Source organism: Dipodomys merriami, unplaced genomic scaffold (genome assembly GCF_024711535.1).
Source record: "Dipodomys merriami isolate MVZ:Mamm:240054 unplaced genomic scaffold, mDipMer1.0.p SCAF_1703, whole genome shotgun sequence".
NCBI lineage: Eukaryota > Metazoa > Chordata > Mammalia > Rodentia > Heteromyidae > Dipodomys > Dipodomys merriami.
Genome location: NW_027203053.1, coordinates 7,765 through 20,430, shown reverse-complemented (window position 1 = coordinate 20,430; position 12,666 = coordinate 7,765). Strand labels below are relative to the sequence as shown.

The 12,666-nt window shown below is 42.9% G+C and overlaps 2 long non-coding RNA genes across 2 annotated transcripts in view; one reads left to right on the top strand and one right to left on the bottom strand.

Annotated features, from left to right (window-relative positions):
- The window catches only part of LOC138829394 (uncharacterized), a 92,117-nt gene extending 90,116 nt beyond the window's left edge, over positions 1-2,001 (bottom strand). The window contains exon 1 of the long non-coding RNA XR_011372575.1: positions 1,921-2,001. This is a non-coding gene — a long non-coding RNA (uncharacterized lncRNA). The remainder of the gene's footprint in view (positions 1-1,920) is intronic.
- Positions 2,002-7,112: 5,111 nt separating this feature from the next.
- LOC138829395 (uncharacterized) lies at positions 7,113-9,422 on the top strand. Its single transcript, XR_011372578.1, has 3 exons — positions 7,113-7,419; positions 7,921-7,976; positions 9,311-9,422. It is a non-coding gene; the product is annotated as an uncharacterized lncRNA (long non-coding RNA).
- The last annotated feature ends 3,244 nt before the right edge of the window (positions 9,423-12,666 follow it).

The window sequence follows — 12,666 nt, the reverse complement described above, 5'->3', positions numbered from 1 at the left end:
AAAATAAAATAAAATAAATATTGTAACAGTAAATATACTGTTCAATGTTTGATCTTCACAATCAATTCCAAGTATAGGTGGGGTAAAGGATATGTTCAAGACTGATAAGTCAAAAACAAAGCTGATAAAAAAGAACTGTCCATGGGGGTACAATCCCCTAAGATTCCTGAATAGTACATAAATTAGCCTAGAGACCGCACCGCTAGTTACCAAGGAACACCTTATGGTGGCTGTGGCTATGGTTTTCTCTTAGAAATGTTCCATTTTCAAATGGCCTACAAAAAGTGTTTTATATGCAAAATGGAAATAGGACATAATGTTAATTACATTTTGATAGCAAATACAAAAAAATTTTGAAGCCAGGAACCCATGAATCACACCTGTAATCTAGCTATTCAGGAGGCTCAAGCAGAAAGGCCATGAAACACTTATCTGCAATTAACTTTCAAAAAGGTAGAAGTGAAACTGTGGCTCAAGTAGCAGAGCACCAGCCTTGCACCAAAAACAAAAACACTAAAGGAAAATGCCTAGGCCCTGAGTTCAAGCGCTGGTACCAGCTCCACAAAGGGAGGAAAGGGAAGATGGAAAGAAGGGAGGGGAGGGAGAGAGGAAAGGGAGAGAGAAAGGACAGAATGAAGGAAGGAAAATTGTGAAAGTTCAGAGGAAAAAAACCATCAGAACACAACAGGTTTAGAAATTCTAAAATATAAAAATATTATTCTATTCTTTCTCTTTTTTTTTTTTTTTTTTTTGGGTCCGGTTGTGGGGCTTGAACTCTGGGCCTGGGCACTGTCCCTCAGCTCTTCAGCTCAAGGCTAGCACTCTACCACTTGCGCCACAGCGCCACTTCCAGCTTTTTTCTTATGTGGTGCTGAGGAATCGAACCCAGGGCCTTGAGCATACAAGGCAAGTGCTCTACCACTGAGCCACCTTCCCAGCCCCTTATTCTTTCTCATTAGTGGTTACATTGTAGAACTTTCCTTTTATTATTTGCTTTTTAAAAACAATGAAAAAATTAAGCGGTAAATTCCAAATCTAACAGTAAACTTATGTGGATTGAATTTCTTTTGCAAATACATAGAAAAGCAGTTATGCAGCCAGGCGCTGGTGGCTCACGCCTGTAATCCTAGCTACTCAGGAGGCTGAGATCTGAGGATTGCGGTTCAAAGCCAGCCCGGGCAGGAGAAACCGTGAGACTCCTATCTCCAATAAACCACCAGAAAACCGGAAGTGGCGCTGTAGCTCAAGTGGTAGAGCGCTCTCCTTGAGCTTGAAGAGCTGAGAGACAGCGCCCAGGCCTCATAGTTCAAGCCCCACGACCGACAAAAAAAAAAAAAAAGTTACGGCCAATTAGAGCTTTTGGCACATAAAGGGGTTGAGATTTAAACTGTTCCCCACATTTTATAACATTAACTTTACTATCACAGGGGACTGGCAAGTTCTTGTCCCTTACAAGGTAGTCATTAGGCATGCTTAAAAACTATCTTTCCATGACCTCCCGGCTCTGACCAGTTTTGAAGGGCCACACACAAATGACTCTAGGATCTGACATTTCTGCCATCCAAGCAGTGGCTTACTGCCCCTGGATGCTCCTCCATTGCTCTTGTCCCAGGTGTGTCTTCTTTACACTGTGATAAATTCCTCATTGGCATTTCCCTCAGCGGGTCACTGGACTTGAACTCAGGGCCTTAGCTCTCCAGCTCAAGGCCAGCACTCTGCCACTTTGAGTCCCAAAGTAACTTTGCTTGCTCTTTTAGCACTATGCTAGCTGAGTAGAGGTGACAGTATCACAGGAACCTTTTTCTGCCCTGGCTGGCTTCGAACCAGTTTCAGATCAATGAGTCTTACAAAAGGCCATTTTACTCCAATTAAAAGCAACAAGGTGGTCAACATAGAAGTAGCTTTTAAGCATGCTCTTACCTGAAACTTATTAAAAGCCAAAGTTACATCTAACAAACTTGTAAGAATCCTCTGTGCTTTGCTCTGGGCTTGCTGGAAACTGTTAAAAAAAAAAAAAAAAAAACCTATAAGAGCAAACTAGAATAGCAATTATTTTGGTAATCCTAATTTTTCCTTTGTGCACATTAAGGCCAATGTTAAGAACAATTTTACATTTAAACTTTATATCCCAAAATCCATTCCTAATTTTTTAAAGTCTCTTATTAACCACCTTTAATATTTCATACTTTAGTATTCATTTGCATTTTTTAAAAAATCTCTTAAAATCTTGAGGCCAAGTTGTCATTCATTGTCTCTTGGCTGCTTGTTTTTACACATTAAAACTTTTAAACTCAAATGACAATTTTTCCTTAATGCAAGCATGACAGTCACCATCACATACCACGAAGCTAGACTTAAAACCTTTATAACTTTTAAAAACATCCTAATTGTAGAACATAATTGAAAGCAAGTCACATTATACAAATAAACTTTTTAACTCTCTTTTTAAGTCCAAGGGACAGTTTTAACAATACTACAGATCATCACATCACTAATTTTAACCATCATATTTCAGTGTCTATCTACAGGGAAAAGGGACAGAACAAAGATGGGCCACTTGGCTCCTCCTATGGAATGGGCACATACCCAATCTGACTCTTTAGGGTTAGATGAACTGCATTTGTGCCAGCTTGCCCTCTTTCACCATGTGTAGACTCCTCCCAGGGCCTGTCCCACCATGCATGACCAGTTGAACTGCACTTCTGCCTGTCCACTCCTTACCTCTAAAGATAGGTCTTCTAAGTTTTCCCTTTTCTTATCTCTTGGTTCACGAATGAAATACACAGTTTTAGACAGACAGAATAGGTAACATCTTTGACAGTGTTAAACTAACCTTTACATTTAAATTTCTAATATTTATCCCCAAATTTTAGCCAAGGGAACTAAATCCCAAACTGCCAATGCATTTTTGTTAAGCCAGATAACTTGATTACAGTATAAACGGCCTTATTCATTTTAAAATATTAGTTTTAAAAATACCAGATTTTCTAATTTGCAAGTTAAAGAATCTGTAAAAAGCCATTTAAAACAATGTGAAGATTCTTTAAAAATTTGGTAATGTCCAGACCTCATAACCTTTTATATTTTAAATTTAAACTCAACAAATTGTTACAGCATGCTGACAATTCTTATCTTTAAACATGTTCACAAACACACACAAAACACTCACACAGATCTTAAAGCACGCAAAAATCAAAATCAGTTGTACATACACTATTTAAAGTTTTTAAACAAAAATTTAAGACAGTATTTCTTTTAAACTAAGTACCTTTGTTGGGCTTCATTTTCCCAGAGCTTGCTTGTTTAGCAAGACAATTCACTAATTAGTCTTTTGAATCCCTTCTGTCAGAGGAAGGTTGGGGGTGGGAGGGATCACCTGAAACTAAACTGGCCTGATTTTTACCCAATTTTAGACAAGAGCACTTTACAAATTGTTACATTGTCAGGACTAGCTGAAAAAGTCCAAACCAGGCAAACAGCCTTCAACACCCTCCCTGACGGCAGCCTCCACAAGGAGAAAATGTAGCTTGAGGCTTGAAGGGAATCAAACTAGATCAGCAACCTTCCATGCCTCACAGGGAGGGTGGGCATAGCAGGCCTGTGACCAAGCCCAGCCAGAGGCTGGAACTTTTATTCCCCTAGAGATGTTCAAATAAAAAACACAAACACAAATAAACACAAAAACCAAAGATCCACATTTAAAACTGGTACCAATTCTAAAAAAGAACTAGACAAGACAACAACCAAAGGCTGAGTTTTGGACTAATGGACCCCCAGCTCATCCCTACCAGAACTCTGTGATGCTCCCACTCAGCAAGCTGAATCCAGAGTCTGCTGAGTGAGCCTGCCGCTTTTACTCAGACCTTCCCTACCCCAGGAAACAGAACAGAAAACACACTGAAGTAAACAACACAGACAAGTGGCCACAAAGACAAAATCAGGTCTCAGTGAATGGGGTGACATCTCAACTCCACTTATCAGGGGATTCAAACCTCCTCTACTCATTCCAGAGGATTTTTCTTTTAGATTCTTCTGAGATCTCCAGGGAGCACAGGACACATTTCAAAGAGGTTATACCGCTCAGGTGTGACTCGCAGCACCCCATTAAATGAATATACCCCCTCTCTTTTACCCCTTTGAAATGAACCAGCAGGAGGTCGAGAGGAGTAAAGTTTGCTTTGTCCTTGCCCCATCTCTATAAACAAAAGTAGCCAGACAAATACACCAACGACTAGGAGGGAAAAAGAGTGCTAGCCTTGAACTGAAGAGCTGAGGGACAGCGCCCAGGCCCAGAGTTCAGGCCCCACAACCGGACCGCCCAAAAAAAAAAAAAAAAAAGGGAAAAAGAAATAGGTTAGATACCGACACCACCGGTGTCGCCGTGGATTGGAGATGACCAAACACTGGATTGCTGCGTCTCCGGGGGGTCGACTGGGCCTGTTAGGAGGGGGGTCAATTATCCCAAAAGGTTGAAAGATTGGGCGCTTAGGAGATTGGTGGGAGTCATCACCCCCCAGAGGGTGGGTGAAGTCGCCGCTTGCAGTTTCCAGAATGAAGGAATAAAATTTAGACTTAATTATAAGGAGGAAGGGCACTGAGCTGCGGGCCGGTATCCGACAGCGAGTCTGAAAAAGAAATGGGATGAAGAATGGAGTCGGAGGTGTGGTCACTCCAGGCGCTCTGATGGAGGGGCCCTCGTGCATGCGTCACAAATCACTAGATGCAAAGACATCCATCCCTATTGATGCTCTAGCGAGGTCCCCCTAGTTCCGCCCAAGTGACAGTCCTAGAGCCTGATCAATCATGGGCTGCACAAAGTGAACAAGTTTGTCAGATAGACTCAAGCAATAAAGAAGGTCAAAAAAGAGGCTGCATAAGCAGGCCAGAAAGCTCAGTAGACACCAGGGTGAGACCCAGAGTAGCAACAAAGACCAGTCCCAAAAGCATAAAGTACCTCCTAAGACAATTAAAAACCAGTCATAAATCAACATACCAACACAGAGACACACAATGGATGGTCTTAAAAACTACTCAGCGAGGCTGCCACCATCAATGAGCAGTTCTAAGCACCAACAAGACTTAATATGAACAGCGAGCATGGCAGACTGCTGGTCAACAGTCTGTTCAGAAGGGCTCTCAGAGAGGACCGGGCACTAGGTGCCAGGCCTCGGGGAGCAGTCCACCAGAGGGTTCAGGGGGATGTCTCCCACTGATTCTGCCAGCAGCCTTAAAGCATGTCCGCCAAAGCTATTTGCCAGCCCCAAGACCACACCTGCAGGCTTTCAGATGCAAACAGAAGGGCTCTCAGACAGAGAGGACCGGGCACTATGCGCTGGGCCTCGGGGAGCAGCCCACCAGAGTTCAGTCAGTCTGTTCAGAAGGGCTCTCAGAAAGAGAAGGACCAGACACTAGCGCCAGGCCTCGGGGAGCAGCCCACCAAAGGGTTCAGAGGTTGAGGGGATGTCTTCCACTGACCCTGCTGGCACAAATACAAAGCTTGCAAGCAACTCTCAAATTGGTTATAACCAGTATAAATCGGCAATGCCTCAAAACTTACCAGACGTTTCTAGCGACTCAATGATCAAGGTATCTGGGTGGCCTGTAAAGGGGCTTCCGGGCCAATGCACCAAATGTAAAACCCAGAGACTGGAGAGCCCGAAAAGACCACCAGGGACCAAAGATCAATGCAAGCAGCAATGAGTCATTTATTGACTAGCTCGAGCACGGACCCCTCTGTGCACTAATGTCCGAGTGCAGAGAGAGGCCCCCAAAACAGGGTTACAGCACCTATCTCTGATCCCAAGCCCGGGTAGGGGTCTGGAATGTGTTAAATTCAGCTCCAGATCCGGGAGTGTCTAGGGCTCCAGGGCGGGTAGAATAGCAGCTGCATTCTTCAAGCAGGTCTAATACAAAAATGGCAAATACAGGTCTATCTGGTTTTTATATATATATATATATATATATATATAAATATTATATATTATATATTATACACATATTATATACCAATATATATAAACATACACATATTTTATATATTATATATTATATAATATTTATGATATATACTATATATAATATATTATGTATATTATGTATACTATATAGTATATATTATATAGTATATATGATACTATATAGTATATAATGCTATATATTATATGCATACTATATTCCATATTATATTATGTAAAATATAATATATATTATATAGTATATATAGTATGAATATAATATATGTATAATATATAAAAATATATAATATATGTGTATATTTATATATAAATATATATTATATATAAATATATAATATATAAAAATATTATATTTATATATATATATATATATATATCATGCTTCTCAGCATGTCCTTTGTTCTCAACAGTGGATGGTCCTGTGGTCATAGCCCACAACATTAGCTTTTCACCTGAGCATTTGTTAAAAGTCCAGGCTTACTAAATCATAATCTTCATGTTAACAAGTTCCCAGATGGTTCTTATGAATATTCAAGCTTGAAAAACGAGTTGCAGAGGATATTAAAACAGATTGTAAGAACTTACAATCACTTGGAAGACAAGAAAGGCAAGACAAACCTGTGGAGTGATTCAAGTATGAGCTCAGGGGAAAAGACACCCAGGCTCCTTAGACCAAGGTTACTGACAAAGATTCAGGGAGAACCTAAACCAAGCCTGGATGGCAAACCCAGCAGCAAAAACCGCCGAGGTCTATGGGAAGGCCAAGTGAGTGGAAGGCAGGAGAGCAACAGGATGGCTCGGCTCGCCCCTCGGCAGCAAAGAAGAGCAAAACAAAGCTCTCAAATTCCACCCTAGGCCCAGGCAATTTAATACATTTTAATTATTTATAACTTCCTGTATTCCAGAACTGCTCTGATAAACTAGGTGTATGAGAGAATGGGAAAGTAGAAAGATATGGATACCAGCATACAATGGAGACAGGAAAGGAGTTAATACAGAAATACACAATGAGTACTACGTAATGACCTCTGTATTCCAAGGGGAGGTGGGGCAGGGTAGGAATTTTAGCTTGAGATTGGCTTCCAGCCAATCAAACCATGATACAGATCACAGAGTCCAGAAGAGAAAATAGCTTGCCGTCTTCATACACAAGGCATCGTTACACCACGCCTCCACTCCCCACAAAGCAATCCCTCCCAACTGTGACCACAGCGGAGAAGGATATCCGTCCTTTACTCTGAAGGGAAGACAGGATGCAGTGGACAGAACACCAGTCCTTCTCTAGATGGATGACCCTGCTCGTTCCACTTAGAACTTTGCATTTGGATCTTTTCCCAGGCCAGGACTATGCAGGAGGCTTTGCTCTCAAAACTCGGGCAGTGGGCCGCAGTTAGAAGCCCCAAGTCAGCCACATGACCACAAGGTGGACAGCTGCTGCTAAGCTGTGAGTTTCAGTGGATAACGGGTATCTCATGTATTTATGACTTCCGATGCCTTTAAGTTATAGTGTGTTTATTGTAACAGTAAATCCATTTGTGAGCTAATCGAATATCCCCATTCCCAAACTGCCTTCTCTTTATCTGGAAATAACTCACTCATCTTTTCTCTTCCTCCTCCTCTTCTGTTTCCTCTCCTTTCTACTTCTTCCTCGTCTCATACTCCTCTTCCTTTCCTCCTCTTCTCCCTCCTTTCCCATCTCTTCTTCCTCCTCCCCTCTTTCTCCTCTTCCTCCGTCTTCTGTTGCTGCTTCTCCTCCTCCTCCACCTTCTTCTTCTGCTTTCCTTCCTCCTCTTCCTCCTCCTCCTCCTCCTCCTTCTCTTGCAGTGTAGGAGATTGAATTCAGGGTCTCATGTTTGCTGGGTAAGACCTCTATCACTTGAGCCACACCCCCCATTCTGTTTGCTTTTAGTTTCTTTTTTTAGATAAGATCTCTTCTTTTGCCCAGGCTGACCGCAGATCCTAATTCTCCTACCTTCATCTGCCAAGTAGCTTGGATTACAGGTATGTGTAGCGATACATGATGAATAAGTGGTTTTTCTCATCCAGATCTTACCATTGAAGGGCCGAAAGCATGTGTCTTCTTTACCATAATGGCCATGGCATGCAGCTGGTACCAGCAGTAACAAGAACTTAACAAATATTCATCAGACCATGACAAGACAAAAAGCAGATTCAAAACACAAAAGATAAGGCTGTGATGAGCACCAGCCAAGTGGTGGTGGCCAGCTTACCCAGGGTGAGGCTCTGAGGTCAAACCCAAGGCCTGTCCACACAGCTCTCCCTCTGCTCCAAGGGTTCTGACATATTTAGCTGATTGACCTTCCTCCTGGACCTAAAGCATACCATCCACATCCTCAACTGGAACCAACAAGAGCTGGTCTTTTTATTGTTCAAGTAGGTAGCCTGGATCTAGGCTTCTTTTCGACCTGAGTATTTTAGAAGAGTTCAATAGATCAGTTCAACATTCATTTATCTTGGACTGTCATTTTGATCTATCTTTTATGCAGGTTTATACAATTCAAAGGAATTGTAGTCCTCATTATTTCCTCATTGGTTAATAAATCATTAAGAAGTTAGTTTGACGGGGCTTTTTAAGATGGGGGGGAATCAACCTTTGTTGAAATTGTTAAAAGCAGATTTTCCTCTTAAGCACTGAGATCAATTTTTGTTCAGTTTGGTTTTATTTTTTTTAGAGTGAAACCTAAATGTACAAACACACCATTGCCTCTTAATTTCTATTGTTTGAAGTCTTTGATTAAATACAATTCCCTGTATAGCTTATCTGAGTTCCCATGTGTATAGCTTAGATTGCATTGACCATTCAAACCCATTCAGCAAGTAAGATATGAAAAGCCTGGGACACTTTGCAGCAAATAGTGAAAGGGCATTCAAAGTTTTGGTCCTCCACAGCCACAAAGAGATGTAGGGTGTACAAATAGAATGGCTGAGTCTACTCCCTGCAGGCTGCACCCAACATGGTGGCCTTTCCTCCCAGCTTGATAGAGATCTTTCACCTCACAAGTGGTTCCAGAACTCAGGTAAAGAATCTTTGAAACAAATCTGTTCGGAGACAATAGCTATTATCTTCTAGGAGTCAACAAACTAGCTGTCAGCCAGCCTTACATTTGGATACTCCTGAAAAGACACAGTATGACAGTTCACCAGTTTGTGAGTTTGTGTGAAAAGAGGAAACTATCTTAGAGCAAACAGTCCATGCCAGTTAAGAAGTCGCTGGCACTATCAGATAGAGGGAGCAGAAGAGCTCAAATAATTGTCAATGATCAGTTTCCTCTGTGCACTTTCTCACCCTCATTTTGCTCATGCGCTATGAACAGGAAAACTCCTGCAAGTGAACCAGTCAGCAACCATCCCAAAGCCTCAGGACGGAGGAGAAGAGAACTGATCTAATACATTCCTACAATAAATTCATACATGTGTTACTCCAAACCCCTGCCAAATCGATCATTTCATGAGGGCATAATCTGTAAAAGATTCCCCTGGTTGAATGTTTCAACTCAGTACTTTTGCTGCTCTGACACTGAGACTTGTCCCATTGTCACATAAGATGGTGATGTACAGAGAACAAGGTCTGGAGCTCAGGCTGCCTGGCCCTCCCCTGTTCACTACTCAGGGTTGAATCTTCTGTACCTCATTCTCTGAATCAGGAAATCAGGAGCGGAACCTCTCTTCTGAAGTTGTGTTGAAGCACATATGTACACGTACACACCCCCCCACACACACAAACTGCACGTACGCACACCCTCCCACACACAAACTGCTCTAAAGAGTATGTGCAGTTTGCCCACTTAAGAAACAATTCATAAACACTCTTGAATCCCCCAAAAGAAGTATAGTAAAGTATCCCCCAAATGAGAGGTAGAAGGAAAGAAGTTTCTAGAAGCAAAGTAGGACCCTATTCACAATCAAACTAAAGGGAAGGAACCAAGGATAGCCAGAAGGGAAACTCACAGTTCATAGAAAATGAAGAGTGTAAGCCACAGAATCAGAGAAGAGAATGCAGCAAAGGGCGGGGGGTTGGCTGAGTGGTTGAAACTTCTGGAATGAAAAGTTCTGGACAGGAGTGAAGCCTGGCATGGACTCAAGCCCCAGGCATCCCCCAGGAGTTGGTGGAGAACCAGATTCCCTAGAGAAGACAATCTGGTCAGATATAACCTGTTGTTCTCTGAGAAAGAGAAGTTCCAGTGTGACCGCTGCTCACCACAGTGACCCAAGGCCCAGTGACAGGATGCCTGCCCTGGGCCCTGACAAGTCCCACCTGGGAGAGCGTCTGCCCTGCCTCAGGGCCAGTTCAGGCCTGCCATTGTACACAACAGCCCTTGTTTCCTCCTCTAACAAGCAGCTCAATATCCAACCACCATGGGAACCCAGTCCGAGAGGCACAGGCACGATGGAGGGGAAGCTGCCAAGGCAAGCATTTGGAAAGGAGCTGAGATCACAGCAGGCAAAGCAGCCATGAGGGTGTGTCTGCAAGGAGTCTTTTTAGCTGGGTAAGGGAAAGAGGCCAGTGCAGGTGGGCAGGGCACTTCCATAACCAATTTGAACATTTAATAAAGCTGCCTGTGGTGGATAGATGGCTTCTGATTTGACATCTGCAGCAGAATAAGGGGCTGCAAATTCAATGAACAGTCTCTGGCCAGAGAAAAAAGGTCAAAAGCTTAAGTTTCTGTACTTCCAGTGGTTCCTAGTATCTCCAGTAAGTATACTAAATTAAAAGACATCCTAGGGTTTTCCCTCCTTCTCTTCCCTCTCAAAGGCATTTGTGGTCCCTATGGAGTTCACAACCCCCTGTAAGGCAGTCGCCACTTCTCAAACTCCTTGCATCCGCTGCAATATTTAGGCATCATGCCAGGAATCCATGACTGGTGCCTATAATCCTTGGTACTCAGGGAACTCAGATCTGGAGGATCACCAGTTGAGGCCATTCTGGGAATACAAGTCTGTGGATTCAGCTTGGGTACACCTTTACAGACGTAGGTATTTTCTCTGTCTTGCCACAGCCACCACGGTATGCCCCCCCTCCCCAAACAGAAGGTCCTGTCCACACAAATGTGTTCACGGTGAAAATGGACACTGAACTGGTGCCCATCAGAGGCAGAGCTCAAGCTCATGGTCCGTGGCTAAGTATGAGAGCCTAGGAAAGAATCCACAGGTGCTCTTAGAGTGACTACATAGCGCAAAGTTCCTAACTCCATGGGGGAGGCGGGGTCTCAGAACTTCAACTCTGTAACACATGATCAAACCATATCACTCTACACCCCAAATTGAAATTCTGCATTACCCTGAAATGCATTACTACACTGGGGGTTGGGGGGGGGAAGGGAGATAATCTGAGCCATCAACCAATGATAGGTAGAGTTGAATAAACAAGAGAAGGGGAAAACAATTTCAATGATTTCCACACTGCAAGTGTCCAAAAGATAGGGACTATGGAACCTTCCTATCTCCACCATTCCCTACGAATATTCTCATCACTTCTTTCAGAATTCCAAATGCGACAGAAAGAACTTCTCACTCCTATCAGAGGACTGAAGAAGCACAGGTCCTGAGAAGTCAGGTGCCTTGGTCCTTCAAGTTCTATGAAATAGACTTCTAGATTTCTCCACATCTATGCCTGCATTGCCTGGTTTGGCTCTTGTTTGGAGCAAAATTCTAAGCAACAAAGCTGCCTCAAGCAGTCTTCTCTTCTGGGGGGGCAGGGTGAATGTGTGGAGCCCCAGTTGCTAAGAATAGCTCAGACCACCTTGGAAGGAGCTCTGGATCTGAAAGGAAGCCCACTGTGGAGTGTGTCTCCTTCTCCCCAACCCATCTGTCATTATGAATTTCCCAAAGCGCATCAGAGATGGTTCAATGTGTGGAGGCATGTCTTTTCTCCTATTTCCTTTCAAACACTCAGCTACGCCAACTATTTTTCCTTCCCCAGTGAGGTGCATTTTGGTAACTGGATGATGGATAGACCTTACAGAATCCTCTAAGGAAGAAAGAGAGCAGCAAGAGCCAGGAGAACTTGCCGAAAACAGCAAAGAAATGTAGGCAGTTCCCAAAGGAAGATCTCTTTAACCATATACAGAAAAGCACAACTTTCAATTCACATGACTTTCCCCAAGTTTTGTTTTCTAAACTAGGTAACAAAGATTAGAGGGCCAAAAATGACTGGAGGAAATTTTTGTGGGAATGCATGGGTATGGAAACACACTGCCGGGAAGGAGTGCAATCATCCTGAAAGTCTCCATTTCCAAGTCTTTGCAAACTCAAACTCAGGGGCTCTGTTGTCTAATACACAGATAAGCTTCCAAGAAGAGTTTTTGTATTTCAAAGAAAACTCTCCAACAATGATTGTTTCTTTTTTTTTTTTTTTTGGGTCCGGTCATGGGGGCTGAACTCTGGGTCAGGGCGCTGTCCCTCAGCTCTTCAGCTCAAGGCTAACGCTCTACCACTTGAGCCACAGCGCCATTTCCGGCTTTTTTTTTCTGCTTATGTGGTGCTGAGGAATCGAACTCAGGGCCTCGAGCATGCAAGGCAAGCGCCCTACCACTGAGCCACCTTCCCAGCCCAATGATTGTTTCTTAAAAAAAAAAAAAAAGAAGTAATTATCTATGGGTTATAGAGTGTGGTTGTTTAAAATTATTTTTCTTATTTGTTCATAACAAATAAGAAAACATGACTTTTTTAT